This window comes from Geotrypetes seraphini, chromosome 14, assembly GCF_902459505.1.
Source record: "Geotrypetes seraphini chromosome 14, aGeoSer1.1, whole genome shotgun sequence".
NCBI classification, from domain to species: domain Eukaryota; kingdom Metazoa; phylum Chordata; class Amphibia; order Gymnophiona; family Dermophiidae; genus Geotrypetes; species Geotrypetes seraphini.
In genome coordinates this window covers 63,941,977-63,958,444 of record NC_047097.1, presented here as the reverse complement: position 1 = coordinate 63,958,444, position 16,468 = coordinate 63,941,977, and the positions used below count along the sequence as shown (strand labels likewise).

The 16,468-nt window shown below is 41.0% G+C and overlaps 1 protein-coding gene across 3 annotated transcripts in view; it reads left to right on the top strand.

Moving 5' to 3' along the window:
* Positions 1-4,224: 4,224 nt before the first annotated feature.
* Positions 4,225-16,468, top strand: part of ACAN (aggrecan) — a 92,891-nt gene continuing 80,647 nt past the window's right edge. For all 3 annotated transcript variants that reach the window (XM_033921130.1, XM_033921131.1, XM_033921129.1), the window contains exon 1: positions 4,225-4,407. The gene's annotated coding sequence lies outside the window, so the exon portion shown is untranslated. The remainder of the gene's footprint in view (positions 4,408-16,468) is intronic.

The window sequence follows — 16,468 nt, the reverse complement described above, 5'->3', positions numbered from 1 at the left end:
CATTTTTGCTCTTTATACGAGTAATTCAAAAAGTCTCTGTCTCCTCTCTCTTACCCCATATGTAGGGCCTGTGTGATACTGTTTTGTTATGTTTTTATGTATGTAAATATGCAGTTTTTAAGCGGAGAAGAAATTTTTTAAAATAAATGAATAAAAAAATCTCTACTCGATCAAGTACTCGCCAGTTGAAATCAGTGGGAGCATGACCCTCGTCTCTCCGAAGACTACTCAAGGGGCTGTCAAAATGCCACTGGAAATGCAAGATTTGTGTTCTTCCAATCTCTTCTTGACCATGTGTGATGCTCTGCTTATGTCGATCTTGTCACAAGGCCAGTTTCCATGCTCAAGAAGTTGACATTACATGATGAGCATTTCGCACAGATTGGTGCATTTCGGCATTTTATAAGATTGTGCTATATCATTAAGACCCCTGATGCAGGCCAGTAGGCTGAAACATGTACGTGTCAGTCCTTTTGAGTCAATAAAGTGTTTAGCACCCTTGGTCATCTTTGCTGTGGTTTTCTGTTGATAAATTTGTTACAGGTAATTTTAGATAGAAATTCAATAGATAATGATCGGACCAGATAACGGATTCTCATTTAACATGGTCTATCAAGGGGAAGTTAAGGCCTTTAGATATACTTGAGATGAAGTCCAAACAGGACCGTCTTTGTGTGTTGGATCGTTTGGGTGAATAATGAAATTCAATTGTTCCAGTAAGTTTTTAAAGGAATAGACTTTAGGATCAGTGAGTATATCCAGGTTTAGATTTATGTCACCTAGAACATCAGATTGATAAAGGTCATGGTGCAATGGGAGATTAGGTTGAGCAGTTTATCTTCTACTATGTTCCACTTACCAGGCGGTCTGTAAATCAGGTGTATGCCTAGATCTTTCTCTCCTTCCCGGTTCTTCATGCTGCAGATCATATATTCCAGTCCCTGGTCATTGCTACTGTCTAGTAGTCTCAGGGAGAGGAATGATCTGTAAAGTAGGAGTAGATCCCCCACCTCTTTTTCGTTTTCTGGGACAGTGGATCTGGGACGGTGGGCAAAGCTCCACAAGAACCGGGGAATCATCGTCTAGAATGTTTCTATGATACATAATATTCCTGCTTGGCAACTAGTTATCAAATCTCTTACAGTCTGAACCTTATTACAAACTGAGCGAAAATTCAGATATAAGCATTATATCAGTGCATACTCCTTCTCCAAGGGTGTTTCTGCTATATATACGATCTGTTTTAGATTTTCACAGACCTTTCCTTTACGTTGAGAAAAAGAGGGTGGGGGGAGCGGGGCCTTCGTCTTTCTACTTCCTGTAATCACTTTTGGTACTTCTGGTATTGTGGAGCTTGCAGATGTACTTGGTTCACTTCCTGGAGAGGGCAGGGGATAGTCCTGTGCTTGGACCTTCTCAGACCACACGAAGAGATGAACAAAGTGCCATTTAGCAGGGCCCTTCAGCGGGACCTGCTCAGCTTCAGGTCCTTTAATGTAGAGGGAGCTGAGCCTGGATGTTGGCAGGTGAGTTTCCCGGCAGAGTGTCCTCATTGGTGATTCCGGTGGGGCAAGAAGGGACTGGAGCGCTTCCTCCTTATACTGCTGGAACTTGAAGCTGGGAGCAAATGGCGGCTCCAGTCTTGGCTGCAGGACCTTTAATGTGGAGGGAGCTGGGCCTGGATGTCGGTAGGCTGGTCTCTTGACGGCATATCCTCGGAGGCGATTCAGTGGAGAAAGGAGGAACTGGAGCACTTCCTTCTTACCCTACCTGAAGTTGAAGCTGGGAGTACATTTCAGGCACCTATCGTGGCCCTAGGGAGACGCCTAGGGCCGCTTAAGCTCGCCTAAGGCCTTGGGCGAGCTTAAGCACCCATTGGTGCCTCACTGCACCCGCGACAGATGCCTACAGTGTAGGCAGCCTGCCTCAGGTTGTTTGTTTTTTAGAAAACTTGCATCCCAATTGACTGGTTAGACAGCGGTAGGATGCCTACTGCTGCCTACAATCAGGATGCCGTTTATAGAATTTGGCCCCTTGTGTCCATACTGCATACAATGAGCTGTTAAAGGAGACTGCAGTCGACCAGTTCAAATATTGCTTAATAACCCTCCTCGTTTGACCGATATAATACAATCCACAAGGACAAACAATACAATATATCACCTGAAAAGAATTGCAATTGGTAGACCCATGTAAAATAGCAAACACAATAATACAATGAAAAGATGGTCCCTGGCTGTTATTGTAAATATGTGGCCCTGAGTGGAGCCACTCACTCAACTCACTCTTCAGTTAATAATGAGATTTATGCCCTCCCATCATTACCAGTCTTTTCTATTTTCTGTTTTATCTTACATATATGTGATGACCCCCCCCCCCCCCCCTGAAAAATGCCTCTGCTGTAAAAAGAGTGCTGGAGGATTTTTCAGGAGATCACTGAATCTTAACTGTGGCTAGAGAGGTTTTGGGGCAGGAGCCAGAGGCCCTTTCCCAGGAGGGAGGGGCGAGGTTATGAAAGAGAAGGAAGGAGTGTGATCCTGGCATTTTGGTTGTTCCTGTCTCCAGTCAAAGCCCTCATTTTAAGGTTGAACCTCACCATTCTAGGATCACTAGCTGCCAAATGATCACCCATCGTAATCCCCATTTATAAGCACCAAGTCCAGAATAGATCTATCCCGAGTAGGTTCAATTGCTAATTGACTGAACATTTCTTCCTGTAATGAATCCAAGATCTTTCTGCTTCTAGATAACACCATCGCAGGTACACTCCAATCAATATCAGGCATATTAAAATCACCTGTCAGTAGAACTTCCCCTTTCCTAGCTATCTTGTGAATGGATCTGATTTATCAATTATTGGCCTTGTCTCATTGTGCATTAACCCAGAAGCATCTTTTATTTGACCCTTTTCCAAGCTCGTTCCACAATGGAAATCTCATTGGATTTTCCAAGCAATCCTAATGCTGGTTTCTAACCTAAAAAGACAACTTTAATCTCTGAAGAATTCAAGGTGCCACCAAAAAGTTCTCAGTCCAACCGAGAAGAGAGTGATTTGGAGCCATGAAACTTACAAGTTATTCCACACTTTTCTTGACATTTTTCATTTTCAATGAGGCAAATGCATCTGTTAAATGGGTACAAGTATAGGGAAACCAAACCATCGTGACATCACCGATGAGGCTGGCTCTTAGGCATTGGTTAAATGAGCCATTATGACATCACAATATGAGGGGCTGGGCGGCAGAAAAGTTCTCAGCCCAACCAAGAAGAGAATGATGTGGAGTCATGAAACTTACAAGTTATTCCACACTTTTCTTGTCACTTTTTGTTTCCATGCAGCAAATTCATCTAGCAAAGGGACACAAGTATAGGGAAACCAAACCATTGTGACATCACCGATGAGGTTGGGTTTTAGGCATTGGTGGAATGAGGCATTATGACATCAGAATACGAGGGGCCGCTGAAAAGTTCTCAGCCCAACCAAGAAGAGAATGATGTGGAGCCATGAAACTTAGAACTTATTCCACACTTTTCGTTTCAATGATATGAAAAGTGTCAAGAGAAGTGCGGAATAACTTGTACGTTTCATGGCTCCACATCATTCTCTTACATGTGTAAATTCCCATTCAGAATGCTTTCTTAGTGATTTCACTGCAGATACTATAATAATAACATGGGTTCTTTAATTATATTAATTGCATATACAAAAAAAAAATGCTCCCTTATTTCTGTTCATTAATCCTACCTTCCAACCGATTCTGGTACATAGCATATATGTTTCCAAAGAGCTAAGTTTTATCTAAGTTATTATGCAGTATATAAATTTTTAAATAAATATCTTATATCAACCAGCTTGCAACCCCCCCCCCCCCTAATTTCCTTCTTTTTTCTGGAAGTCTGAGTGATTTCTCAGCAGGAGGCAGAGCTTGTCCAAAAGTGGCATCCCCACTCCCCCATTGCACTGTGTCTGCTTCCCTCCTACCTTTCCAGGAGGCCAGGGTGTGCTTCGTAAGCTGAAAGCATTCCAGAAGTTACTGAGGGACGCTGACAGGAGGAGTCTGGCGTGAGAGGCAGCTGAACTTGGTCTGCTTCTGAAACAAGCTTCCTCTTTCTCTCACATTCACTCACTGTTCACTTCAGCCCTGCTGCTACTGCCTTCAAGGGACCCACGAAACAGCCACACACGGGATTTGGCTTTTTTTTTTGATGAAGAGAAGGGGGCTATGAAAAAGTAAAGGAGGAAGGCAGAGGAAAACATCTGGAAGCTGTGACGAAGAGAATATACAAAGTTGTGGCAAGAATTTATTTATTATTTTTCTTTTACCTGTAATAAAAAGAAGAGAACTAAAAAATTTCAGCAAGTGTATGGGACAGAGGCTATTGAAACACTGCACTGAACTGTTAAAGGTAACGGCATTTCATTTTTTCTTAAAGTCCTATATTGCTTTTTTCCTGTCTCCATATTATCATTCCTTCTGGCATGTCCAGCCTTGCGAGAGGAGTCCAGAAATCTGTTCCTTTAAGGAGAATGCATGATAAGTTATTCGTTTTAAATGAAAGCGAATGGCCAGGTAGCGAAAGCTGCGGCAAAAAGTTTAGGATGTAACAAAAGTTTGCTGGGAGTCCCGCCGTCCCCTGGTAAGGGAATGGACTTGGAGGGTCAGCCGGACATTCTTGCAACTGCTGACTGGTGGGTAATAATACACAGTGTGAAATAATCACAGTCTCACCTGGACTGAAATAAATGATTTAGGTGTTTTGTGTGATCATTTTGCACATACAGTAAAATCTTGGATTGCAAGTAACTTGGTTTGCAAGTGTTTTGCAAGACAAGCGAAACATTTGATTAAATTTTAACTTGATATACAAGCAAGGTCTTGCAATACAAGTACATACAGTATACGCACATCACAACTGAGCCGATGGTTCTTCTCTCTCTGTCGCTGTGGGAGTGTAGTGACTATTCTAAACGAGCAAAGTCTTGCAATACGAGTACATACAGTGTACATGTGTCAAATCATCACAACTGAGCCGATGGTTCTTCTCTCTCTGACGCTGCAGAGTGTAGTGACTGTTCTAAACATAGAAGAAGAAGATGACGGCAGAAAAGGGCTACAGCCCATCAAGTCTGCCCACTCTGCTTACCCACCCCCTGTCTATGCCCTAATGACCCAATTTCTTATCTTGACCCTCGTAGGGATCCCACATGGGTATCCCATGTATTCTTAAAGTCTGGCACGCTGTCTGCCTCGATCACCTGCACTGGAAGCTTGTTCCAGTGATCAACCACTCTCTCTGTGAAGAAATACTTTCTGGTGTCACAGGTCTTGCAATACGAGTGCATACAGTATTTTGTATTAAAGTTTTGGGGTTGTGGAGTTTCCATTATTTCTTATGGGTAAATTCGCTTTGTATATACGAGTGTTTTGGATTACAAGCATGTTTTCAGAACGAATGATGCTCGCAAGCCAAGGTTTGACTGTGCTTGAGTTTTGCCTATAGTAAGCACTTTCCAGCCAAGGCAACTGAAAGGACAGGAATGAAATTCTCATTTACCCCCGCCCCTCCGAATCTTTCGAGTGTCTTTCAGTGGCAGAACCGAGCCCGGGGCTCTCTGTTTTACAGTGACATTGTAAGGCGCATATTTTAAATCTAAAATTCCTTTATACGTTTTGCAGAGTGATGGAATCCTGGATAGACCCATAGGAAGTGTGAAATTTCAGAGTTCTCTGAAGGACCTTAAATTAAAGGGTTAAATTGCTTTAATAGTGGGTGAGAGCAAGCACCTTCACACCTCCAACAAAAGTGTCTGTCAGATGCTGAATAATTATTGCCCTCATCATTTTGACTTGCATCAGAGGCTCCAGGGGGAATCAGCACTCTTGTTTTCTTTTAGATTTATGATAAATACATTTTTAAAGTGCATTAAACTGAAGCTATTTGCACTCGACAATATCTCTGTGTAATGCAAAGTCACAAGGTACAGCAACAAGTTGGTAATCAATAACCCTAAGTGGAGGAAAAGATCTCAGATAAACCACTTAGGGAACACATAAGTATTCTCCCCTTAGTTTTGTGGCAATAGGTTTCTTTCATCGATCCAATATATTTTTTAATTTTTTGTTATGCATTATTTATTAAATTATTCATATATTACTATCTCACAAAAAAAAACTAAAGTGTGTGTTACTTATCTTTTGCTGAGAACAGGTTAAAGTGCTCAGTGTACATCAAAATAGCACCATAAAGTTTAGAGTGCAAAAAGTACTTATCTGCAAATTTGAAGCAGTAAAGTGTTGTAGTTTAAAGTGCTAATTGCTAAAAGATTTAAGAATCTGAAACGGGGCAGTGCAATATTTCTATTCCATTATACAGCACTTTAAACTACAGCACTTTACTGCTTCAAATTTGCAGATAAGTACTTTTTGCACTCTAAACTTTATGGTGCTATTTTGATGTACACTGAGCACTTTAACCTGTTCTCAGCAAAAGATACCGTAAGTAACACACACTTTAGTTTTTTTTTGTGAGATAGTAATATATGAATAATTTAATAAATAATGCATAACAAAAAATTAAAAAATATATTGGAGGTTTTTTGATCGATGACAGAAACCTATTGCCACAAAACTGTGTTCCCTAAGTAGTTTATCTGAGATCTTTTCCTCCACTTAGGGTTATTTATTACCAACTTATTGCTGTACTTTGTTATATTTAACTGTTGGTATACATCTTTCACGATCCCGCCTGATAGTTCAAGTAATGCAAAGTCACACCAACCTGCTGCCTTTTCCAACATTTCTATTCAAGATCCTGTGGCAGCTTTCCAGATCTGTTTGTCAGCAGTCATTGGTGCACGCTACTAATCTGCAAAAGTTCGTTTTGAGGCGAGATGCTCAGCTACATCAGTTGCTCTCATTCTGCAGTGCTAATTTCCTTGGCTGCAGGGCAGGAATTCAGACTAGAGAATGACACGGGGACAAATTTGTCCCTGTCCCCGCAGGAACTCAATTTCACTGTCCTGTCCCCGTGAGTTTTGTCGCTGTCCCTGCCCCATTCCTGTAAGCTCAGCCTTAACCGCACAAGCCTCGAACACTTATGATTTTAAAGTATTTGAGGCTTGTGCAGATGAGGACGGAGCTTAGGCATTGGTGGAATGAGGCATTATGACATCACAATCTGAGCTCTAGAATGTTGCTATTTAGAATTTTAAAGCGTTTGAGGCTTGTGCAGATGAGGACAGAGCTTAGGCATTGGTGGAATGAGGCATTATGACATCACAATCTGAGCTCTAGAATATTGCTACTTATGATGTTAAAGTGTCTGAGGCTTGTGCAGATGAGGACGGAGCTTTCAGGAATGGGGCAGAGACAGGAAAAGAACTTGCGGGGATGGGATAGAAAAATGAGTTCCCATGGGGACGGGGAAAAACTTGTCCCCGAGTCATTCCCTAATTCAAACGTTAAAGTTCTTTGCTAGGAAGTGGCAACTTAAAACCCTCTCTTCAGAGATGGCATAGAAAGGTAGTGGTGGCAAAATATTACAACAGTGAACGACGGTTCCCGAAAGCAAAGAGAATGCTGACATTCTAATAGACATTTGGGGCTCGGGATTTTTCATACTGGGCTTCATTAAAATGCATCCCCAATTTGCAAAAACAAAGAAAAATTTAACTAAAATTCTCATACCCCACCCCTACCTCCCTACAAAAGATTAGCACGGGTTTCAGTGCCAGCTGCGACGGTATCAGCTCCTACGCTCATAGGAATTCTATGAGTGACGGAACTGTTACCGCCGTGGTGCTAAAAAAACGTGCTAAACTTTTGAAAAAGGAGGGGACAGGGTAGAAACGCAATCTGCATTGAATTACGAGTTCAATTATTTGCTGTCTGGAGCTTTTCCATCTGTGCCTGTGGTTTTACAAGTTCATTTTTTTTAGCCCTTCCAAAAGGTAACAGCTTATTCTGTGAGAACTGACAGGTTTTCCTCTTAAGGGCTGAATCAAAGTAGGAATCTCACTGTGTGTGTACGCTTTTCGGTCAACCACTGACCCATGGCTGTGTGCGCAGTGAGGAATCATCCCCGTAATGTTTCAAGGCAGAGTACAGGAGTGGTTTGCCGTTGCCTTCTCCGGCACAGTGTGTGGCTCCACGATATTGCAGCTGCCCAACCCAGCGCCCGGTATTCCCCAGTGATCCCCCATCCATGTACTAGCCAGGCCTAGCCCTGTGTAGCTTCCAAAAGCAAGAGTGGACCTACCCAGAGCAGCCAGGCCTTAGGCGGGAATCACACTCCAAAGGAAAATTATGGAAGCAAATGTTTCATACAGGTCTTGAAGACCCCCAAATGGTCTGATATTTCCTAGGCAAAAAAGAGGAACCAACGGATCTGCAGTAAAAATAAACAACGCAAAAAAAACAATAAACCAAGGACAAAGGAAAGGACTGCAGATAGGTGTACAAGATGCAGGCCACATTTATTATAAACAAATTGGTAATTGCGGAATCCACCATTCTAGGATTTAAGGGTAAATTAGATGTTCATCTCCTTATGAGTGGCATGAAGTAACATGGGTAGGGGTAGGCTAGATGCACTTTTCTTTACGAGAAGCTTGGAGTGATATGGGGACCAAAACTATGCCAGGGTTCACCTGGCGGGGCCTCCGCGTGTGCAGATCGCCGGACTTGATGGACCTAGGGTCTGTTCCGGAGATGGCGCTTCTTATGTTCTTATGTTATGTTCACTTATAGCAATATGGGAGCCGACACGGTCCGTGTTTCGATCAACACTGCCTTCCTCAGGGGTCCCATATAAAGGAGGTAACAAATAAACGCAACAAATATACCTGATCTCTAGCAGCACATTCCATTTGCGCGCTACACCGTATACGGATCAGGCATATTTGTTGCATTTTTTTTTGTTACCACCGTTATATGGGACCCCTGAGGAAGACAGTGTTGATCGAAACACGGACCGTGTCGGCTCCCATATTGCTATAAGTGGTTTATTTGTTTATAATAAATGTGGCCCGCATCTTGTACACCTGTCTGCAGTCCTTTCCTTTGTCCCTCGTAGGAATTCTATGTGCGTCGGCACAGTTACCACTGTTGTTAGCGCTAAAACCCGCACTACGCGTTAGTAAAGGGGGGGAGGTTTGATAGGTAGATGCGTCTTTTACAGCAAGACTGAAGCATGGTTCTTCACCTTGAGATTACCACATGTCATGGTGACTCTATGTAATACTTCTGGAATCAATACTGTAGCATTTTCAAGGTGTAAAACTCAGCAGGAAAATGAGAATGCTGCAGAAAGAAACAAGGAAAAGTTATCACAGTGAAAAATGAACTAATGTCAGCAAATGCCAATCGGCTTGTCTTAGACTTAGGGCTTCTTTTACTAAGGTGCGCTAGCTGTTTTAGCGCACACTATGTCACGAACGCTAAACGCTAACGCCTCCATAGAGCTTGCGTTAGTATTTTTCATTTAGTGTGTGGTTAACGCGCGCTAATCTTTTGTGTGCTATAAACGCTAGCGCACCTTAGGGGGTCCTTTTATCAAGCCGCGCTAGCGGGGTTAGCCCGTTGGACATTTCATCACGCGCTAACCCCCGCGGCTGGCTAAAAAAAAACTAACGCCTGCTCAATGCAGGCGCTGGCGGCTAGCACGGCAGGCGGTTTAACACGCATTAAACCCCTACCGCAGCTTGATAAAAGGACCCCTTAGTAAAAGGAGCCCTTAGAGGGCCCAATAAAGGATTTATGCTTCTAACCTTGAGAGCTATCTAGTATATTTTCAAAGAGGCCGATTTATGCCTCTCCCAACATTAGTAATACCACAACTATATCTCTCAATGCCGCTCTCTCTTCTTAATAAATTGCTTTAGTCAAACTATCAGGGCTTCAGACATGCCATTTGGTCACCACACAATTTTTTGTGTTTGCTTGGTTGCCAAAATTCTTCTCACTGGCTATGGCTTCTTCACTAGCCCCTACTCAATATGTTTCACAATTTTTGGTTTTTTTTTAAGTGCTTCATTATATCTCAAACTTATTAAAGTGCTTAAAGTCAATAACTTAACCGTTATAAAAACTGGTTAAAACTTATCTTATTATATTCTTTTTCTTGATGATTTTATCTCATCGGGAAAGGGACCTGCCATATCCGACATGTTTCGCCGACAGGCTGCTTCAAGAACAGGTCCCCTACGAAACATATAAAATATTTAACTCTTAAACTCTTATAACTTAATTTATTTAGGAGCCAACGTCTAATTATACACTTAAAAACAGGCGCTTACCCCTTCACAACTTATTCTGCACCATCCCGATCCACATAGAAATTTTTTTGGATAAGATGGCCGCTGCGTGCACTTCCTCCCTTATAAGTACCTCCCCCCAGGATGATGTCACAATAACTTGCAGCATTAGAGCATAAATCCTTTGAATGTTGCAGCCGTTGTTTCTGATGGAACAATGGAAGCTGATTCTTAGGGGTCCTTTTACAAAGGCGCGGTAGCGGTTTAACGCGTGGAATACCGCACGTTAAACCGCCCGCCGTGCTAGTACCTAACGCCTCCATTGGCGAGGCGTTAGGATTTAAGGCTGCTGCGGGGGTTAGCGCGTGATGAAATGTCCGACGCGCTAACCCCCGTAGCGCGCCTTGGTAAAAGGAGCCCTTAGTCCTCCTTTCGCTTTCACTGTAATATATTACTTTTTCATGTTTTTGCCATTTTTTTTAAAAAAAAGTCAGCTTTTAAGTTCACTTTTAAATTTTTCCTAATATTATTCAATATTATTCACATAGGCACAGAATGTGAAAATGTCAAATTTGAGCAATAATTATTTCAACTGGGATGGACACTTTTAAAACCCCTTCAAAGAATGTTCTGTTTTTGGGTTGTTTTTTTATTTTTTTATTTTTTACAAAGAAATGCTATTTCAAGTGGCTAAAAAGGAGGCGGTTGTGGCAAGCTTGCTCGGGAATTTAACACGCACTATTACCCTAGGTTTCGGTTTTATTGATTAATAATTGGGTGGGTGGGGGAGGGGATATTTGTACGTTGAATGTGCTTTTCTTGACTTATTATGTGTTATATATTTGTGTCTCGCACTATTGACGTTTGGAAAATCAATAAAGAATTAAATTAGAAAAAAAAAAAAAGGCATTTGGGGACAGATTTAAAAATCTCAATAAGTATTCTTTGGAGGAAAGGCAGGAGAGGGGAGATATGACAGAGACGTTTAAATACCTACATGGCATAAATGTACATGAGTCGAGTCTCTTTCGTTTGAAAGGAAGCTTTGGAATGAGAGGGCATAGGATGAAGTTAAGAAGTGATAGGCTCAGGTTTAATCTAAGGAAATACATTTTTACAGAAAAGGTGGAAAATGCATGGACTAGGCTCCCGGCAGAGGTGGCGGAGACAAAGACTTTGTCTGAATTCAAGACAGCAAGGGACAGGCATGTGGGATGTCTTAGGGAGAGGAGGAGATAGTGGATGCTGAGGATGGACAGACTGGATGGACCATGTGGCCTTTATCTGCCCTCACGTTTCTATGTTTATCAACTGAATTAACACTGGCCTGGAAATGTATTTGTTTAGTGGAACCTAATTCAAAACAGCATTTAAGATATGCCACTGTAATGTATAGAATATAGTATATGCCCATATTTCCGTGTATATGTGTGTAGTATATGCCTATATTTGTTTTAGCCATATTCATGCATGATAAATCTACATTGAATCACTAATAATTCTTACCAAAATTGATGTCTAGAAGTTGATAGGTATTCACTGTGTTTCCTTATCCCTCACTCTTTTGCTATGTTAGAGCAAAGAGCCTTACCGATGCAAAAAGATGCCAGCGTGCTCCCGTTTCCGCCCTCCCTTCCCCACTGCTCTGTGCCAAACAGCCGTTCTCTGTACTGCTCACAGCCAACTTCTCAGCTTCAACAAAAGCCGTGTTCATGGCAGCTCTGGGACCACATGTAGAGTGCCAGCACTCTGCTCCTGAGGGCTGCTGTAACAGCCAAGAAAATTAAAGCCTATTTAAAGACATGAGAGAGAGAGAGGGAGTCAGTGAAAGAGCGAGACATGAAAAAAAAAAAAAAAAGAGAGAGAGAAAACTGTTAATAAAAACTTAGAAAAAATAAATGACTTTGCCCATTGGAACAACGGAAACCTGAAAAGTTTACTTTCAGAAATTCAGTGACGACTTTTGAGAAGCAGAACAACTAGTCAGTGTGTGCTGAGGAGAACCTGTCTATGTGTCTCCCTCATTCGCACTAAACGGACTCATGGTGCTACCTAAAAAAGCTTTTTGTCACTTTCATGAATAGATGGATTTTATTCTCCATTATTATCATTTTGAAATTCTGTTCACGTTGGTCTGTTTTCTTTTGTCTACTTGGAGTTCACAATTATTCAGACATTGCAACATACAAAAGTTTTTTGGGGGTTTTATTTTTTTTAAAAGAAAAAGCATATTTTCTCAATGCATTTGCAACATACTAACACCACTTTTAATAGGGGGGGTTCCCCTTTTTTCACATGTGGAGGAGCATTTTTTAATATGACATCTGAGTTTAGACATTTTGCAATAGATAAAACAACCATTTTCAAAACAGAAAAACGTCTTTTTGTTTCAAAAATGTCCTTAATGAATCTATCTTTTTGAACCACTGGGGGGGAAAAAACCTCCAAAAATAGCCATTGGGACATAGGAAGATTTGGCATTCTTAGCACGCTGAATAAAAAATAAAACAGAGAGCTACAACCAATAAACAATGGGATTCAAAAGTAAATCTCAAAGATAAGAAAAAGAAATCCCTAAAGGGTATATACCACAGAAAAATACTATAATAGAAGAGCTGTGTACTCAAATTACAAAGTTAGAAATATTGTACATATTTATTAATTTAAAATTTGCAAAAATATCACAAAATTTTCATAGAATAGCATACACAGAACACCATACAAACACTACAAAAAAACCAAACAACATATAACAACATATAATATATAACAAGCACTATCAAACTATGAAAATTTTGTGATATTTTTGCAAATTTTAAATTAATAAATATGTACAATATTTCTAACTTTGTAATTTGAGTACATTGCTCTGCTATTATAGTATTTTTCTGTGGTATATACCCTTTAGGGATTTCTTTTTCTTATCTTTGAGATTCTTAGCACACTGGCCAGCAGGGCAATGAGGAACCCTAGTGAGCACTACATTGAACTTTGCATATAAAGTCCCACATACATAGGGTTGCCATATGGCTCCAGAAGAAAAGAGGACAGATTGAGACATCTGGGTTTTACTTCCATGGAAATAAAAAACTAAGATGTTTCTAACTGTCCTCCTTACTTCCATTGCTTTCAGTAGAAGTAAAAACCTGGATGTCTCAATCCGTCCTCCTTTTTCTGGAGCCATATTGTAACCCTACTCACGCACAGACGTCCAGATTCCCCTGGAGATGCCCTCCTCTTTGAGGACAGGTCCGGGGGTCCGGACGGCTTTTCAAAATCCAGCACTTTGTCTGGATTTTGAAAAGCTTTCCAGGTAGGAACGCCATCGGGACGGCATCTGCATGCGCACATGGGTACGACATCGTCACGTCACACCAGTCCATGCGCACATGCCCTCCCGACAAGCGACCAGGTTGAGGGGGCGGGGCTGAGGCCAATCCCCCTCTAAACCCCCGCACCAGCTCTGATCTTTCTCCCAACCCAACCAGCAAGCTCCAATATCCCTCCCACCAAACCCACACATACATACAAGCTCTGATCTCCCTCCTAGTCCCAGCCCCCTCCCCTTCTCCCCCAGTTAAAGGAGACCCCCAGGCCTACCATATTCCCTTGTGATCCAGTGGGGCAGTGAGGGCAGGAGGGGTTCCTCTTGCTCCTGTCCCTAGTGACTCCATAGTAGAAATGGCTGCTGTGACCTCTAGTGGGAGTTTCGTGGTATTAACAGACATGGCCCAGCATTGAATATTGGGGTCTAATTTAGCCAGCAATGGTCATCATTTAGAAAACACTGACCAACACTGGCTGAAAACTGACCAGAATATAATAGATGTACATTTTGGGAACACAGATTTTTAGAGTCAGAATATATACACCTGAATTTTCAAAACTATGCGTGTAAGTACAAACCCCTCCCTAATTGCATCTTTGAAAATTCTTCCTCAAACAGGGGGTATATTTATATGCACAGAGGCTGTATGCACATAAGCTCGCCTATCTGTTGGTTGGATAGTTTCATAACAGACAATTTCTGCCAGTAAAACACTGCTTTATTCAAAGAAATGACTTTGAAAATGACCCTCTTATGAAGTAATATTGAAGTGTCAAAAAATTGAACCATTGGGATAGATGATCTAAGCTGGTTTTGAGCAGACATAGATGTACCTCAAATCAAGAGCAATTCTTTGCTGAATATTATCTTCTGTTTGGCACATGTTTGCTTTCTTTCTAAATGAGATAATATATCTCCTCTTTTACAAAGCCTAATAGTACGGGCCACTGCAGCTTTTGCCCCAAAGCTGATAGGGATTTAAAGGGCTTTGGGGCTTTGACTGCATGGCAGCAGCTAGCATAGCTTTGTAAGGGAACAACTTGGACTAATTATAATGTAACAGGAAGAAAAAAAAATAAATTTAAAGCAGAGAAATTGGTGAGGACATTTTGAGGACTGTTTGGGGGATGGACCCATGCACAGAGCCTGTGAGCTGCAGATGAGAGACAGAGTCTGCAGCTGGAAGCCTAGGTGAAGCTGGACATAATAGCAGTTCTCTCATTAAGAGCTCCAGGACTGTTAATGTGAGCTAGAGGAGAGCAGAGAGTTTAAGGCAACATATGGAATTGGTGAGGAAATGGTTTGTAACTGTTGTGTAAGGGTTTCTATGTCAGCTCTAAAGTGTGTGTGTGTGAAAAGAGTGCATATTTTTTTAAATAATATTTATTATAAATGTTGGATTTCATGAGAAATGTGGCAAATTAAAGTGTGCTCCAGAATTTAAACTGGATTTTTGTGACTTCTGTTGTTAAAAAGAAGTATTGAGAAATAGAGAGTTTTATGGCCTCTTTTACAAAGCCGCGCTAGTGGCTGCGCTGCACTAACGGATTTAAAAGGCTTCGGGGCTGTTGCTGTGTGGCTTTGTAAAAGAGGCTGTTAATCTTTTCACTGCATGAGACCATTGATTGCCTAATATTATTGGTGTTTAAGGCAAATGTTTGTATTTAATTTATTGTTCAGTCTGTCGTTTTTTGTTTTTTTCTTTTTCTTTTCCTGCAGTCTTTTCTGGCTGCTGGTCAGCTAAGACCTTGGCCAGTATACACCACTGTGTGGTTTGGAGAATCTGAAACTATTTCTGGGGGCTGAATGTTCTTTTGAGAACTGAAGGTCTGGAGCCTTGGGAATGATCTATAGTCTTGGGATTCTAGAAAGTTCTGTGGTGCAGAGCTGTCTCTAGCCAATATTCCTGATATACAACACTATCAGTCTTTGTATGAGCAAACTGTGAGACTATGAGATAATTACTGAGGAGTTTCATTATTTCTGAATCAAAGATACTTGGGTATTTAGATAAAGCTGAGGTGGCTCAGATATTGTGTGAATGCATGTGTTGAAACTCCAAGCTGATTTCCTATCAGAAGCATTTTGGGTTTTTTATTCTAGTAGAGTTAGCTTAGGAATAAAAGAATTATCTGTTCTTTTGCACATATAGTAAGAAATACATGGCCTTAGCCGAAGAAGACACTGACTTTAGCCTGCATTCATCTAGGGAGGTTAGGGTTTTGCTTCCTTTCATTTGTTTACAGATAAGATAGTAGCAACCATCCAGATCTTCAGAGGAGCTTTTGGTTCAGACAGGGGGCAGCAGGATAACAGCTCAGCAGTACCCAATGCAAGAAAATGACAAGACCAGTGAAAACAGGATTTTTTGAAATACTTTATTTTGGTGTGACACAGATTTATATTTTTTATTTTATTGAACTTTGGGACTGAGAAACACTCTGGTTTTAAAAGAGTCACTTAGTCAAATACTTGCCAGTGGTTCTGGATATCCTAGAACAAAGTCGTATTAGGCTGAAAGGCATGACATATTTGTTTGAGGTTTGAATATTATTATGAACTATAATGGTGTAATCAATGTAAATTTGCTATTCATTTATATTTAAATTTAATTTACCTTGTTTACTACTACTACTATTTATTATTTCTATAGTGTTACCAGATGCACACAGCACTGTACATTAAACGAACATGATGTCCCTACTTGAAAGAGCTTACAATATGATTATGACAGACATACAGGACAAATAATGAATCTATGTATGTTTAGGTATGGAATTATAGAGGGAACGATGAGGTAGAGAGGGAAGGGACTACAGTGGGAATGTAAATCAGATTTTTGTGCTTTGCAATTTGGTAAGGTTAGGATTTAAACACAGCTGTGT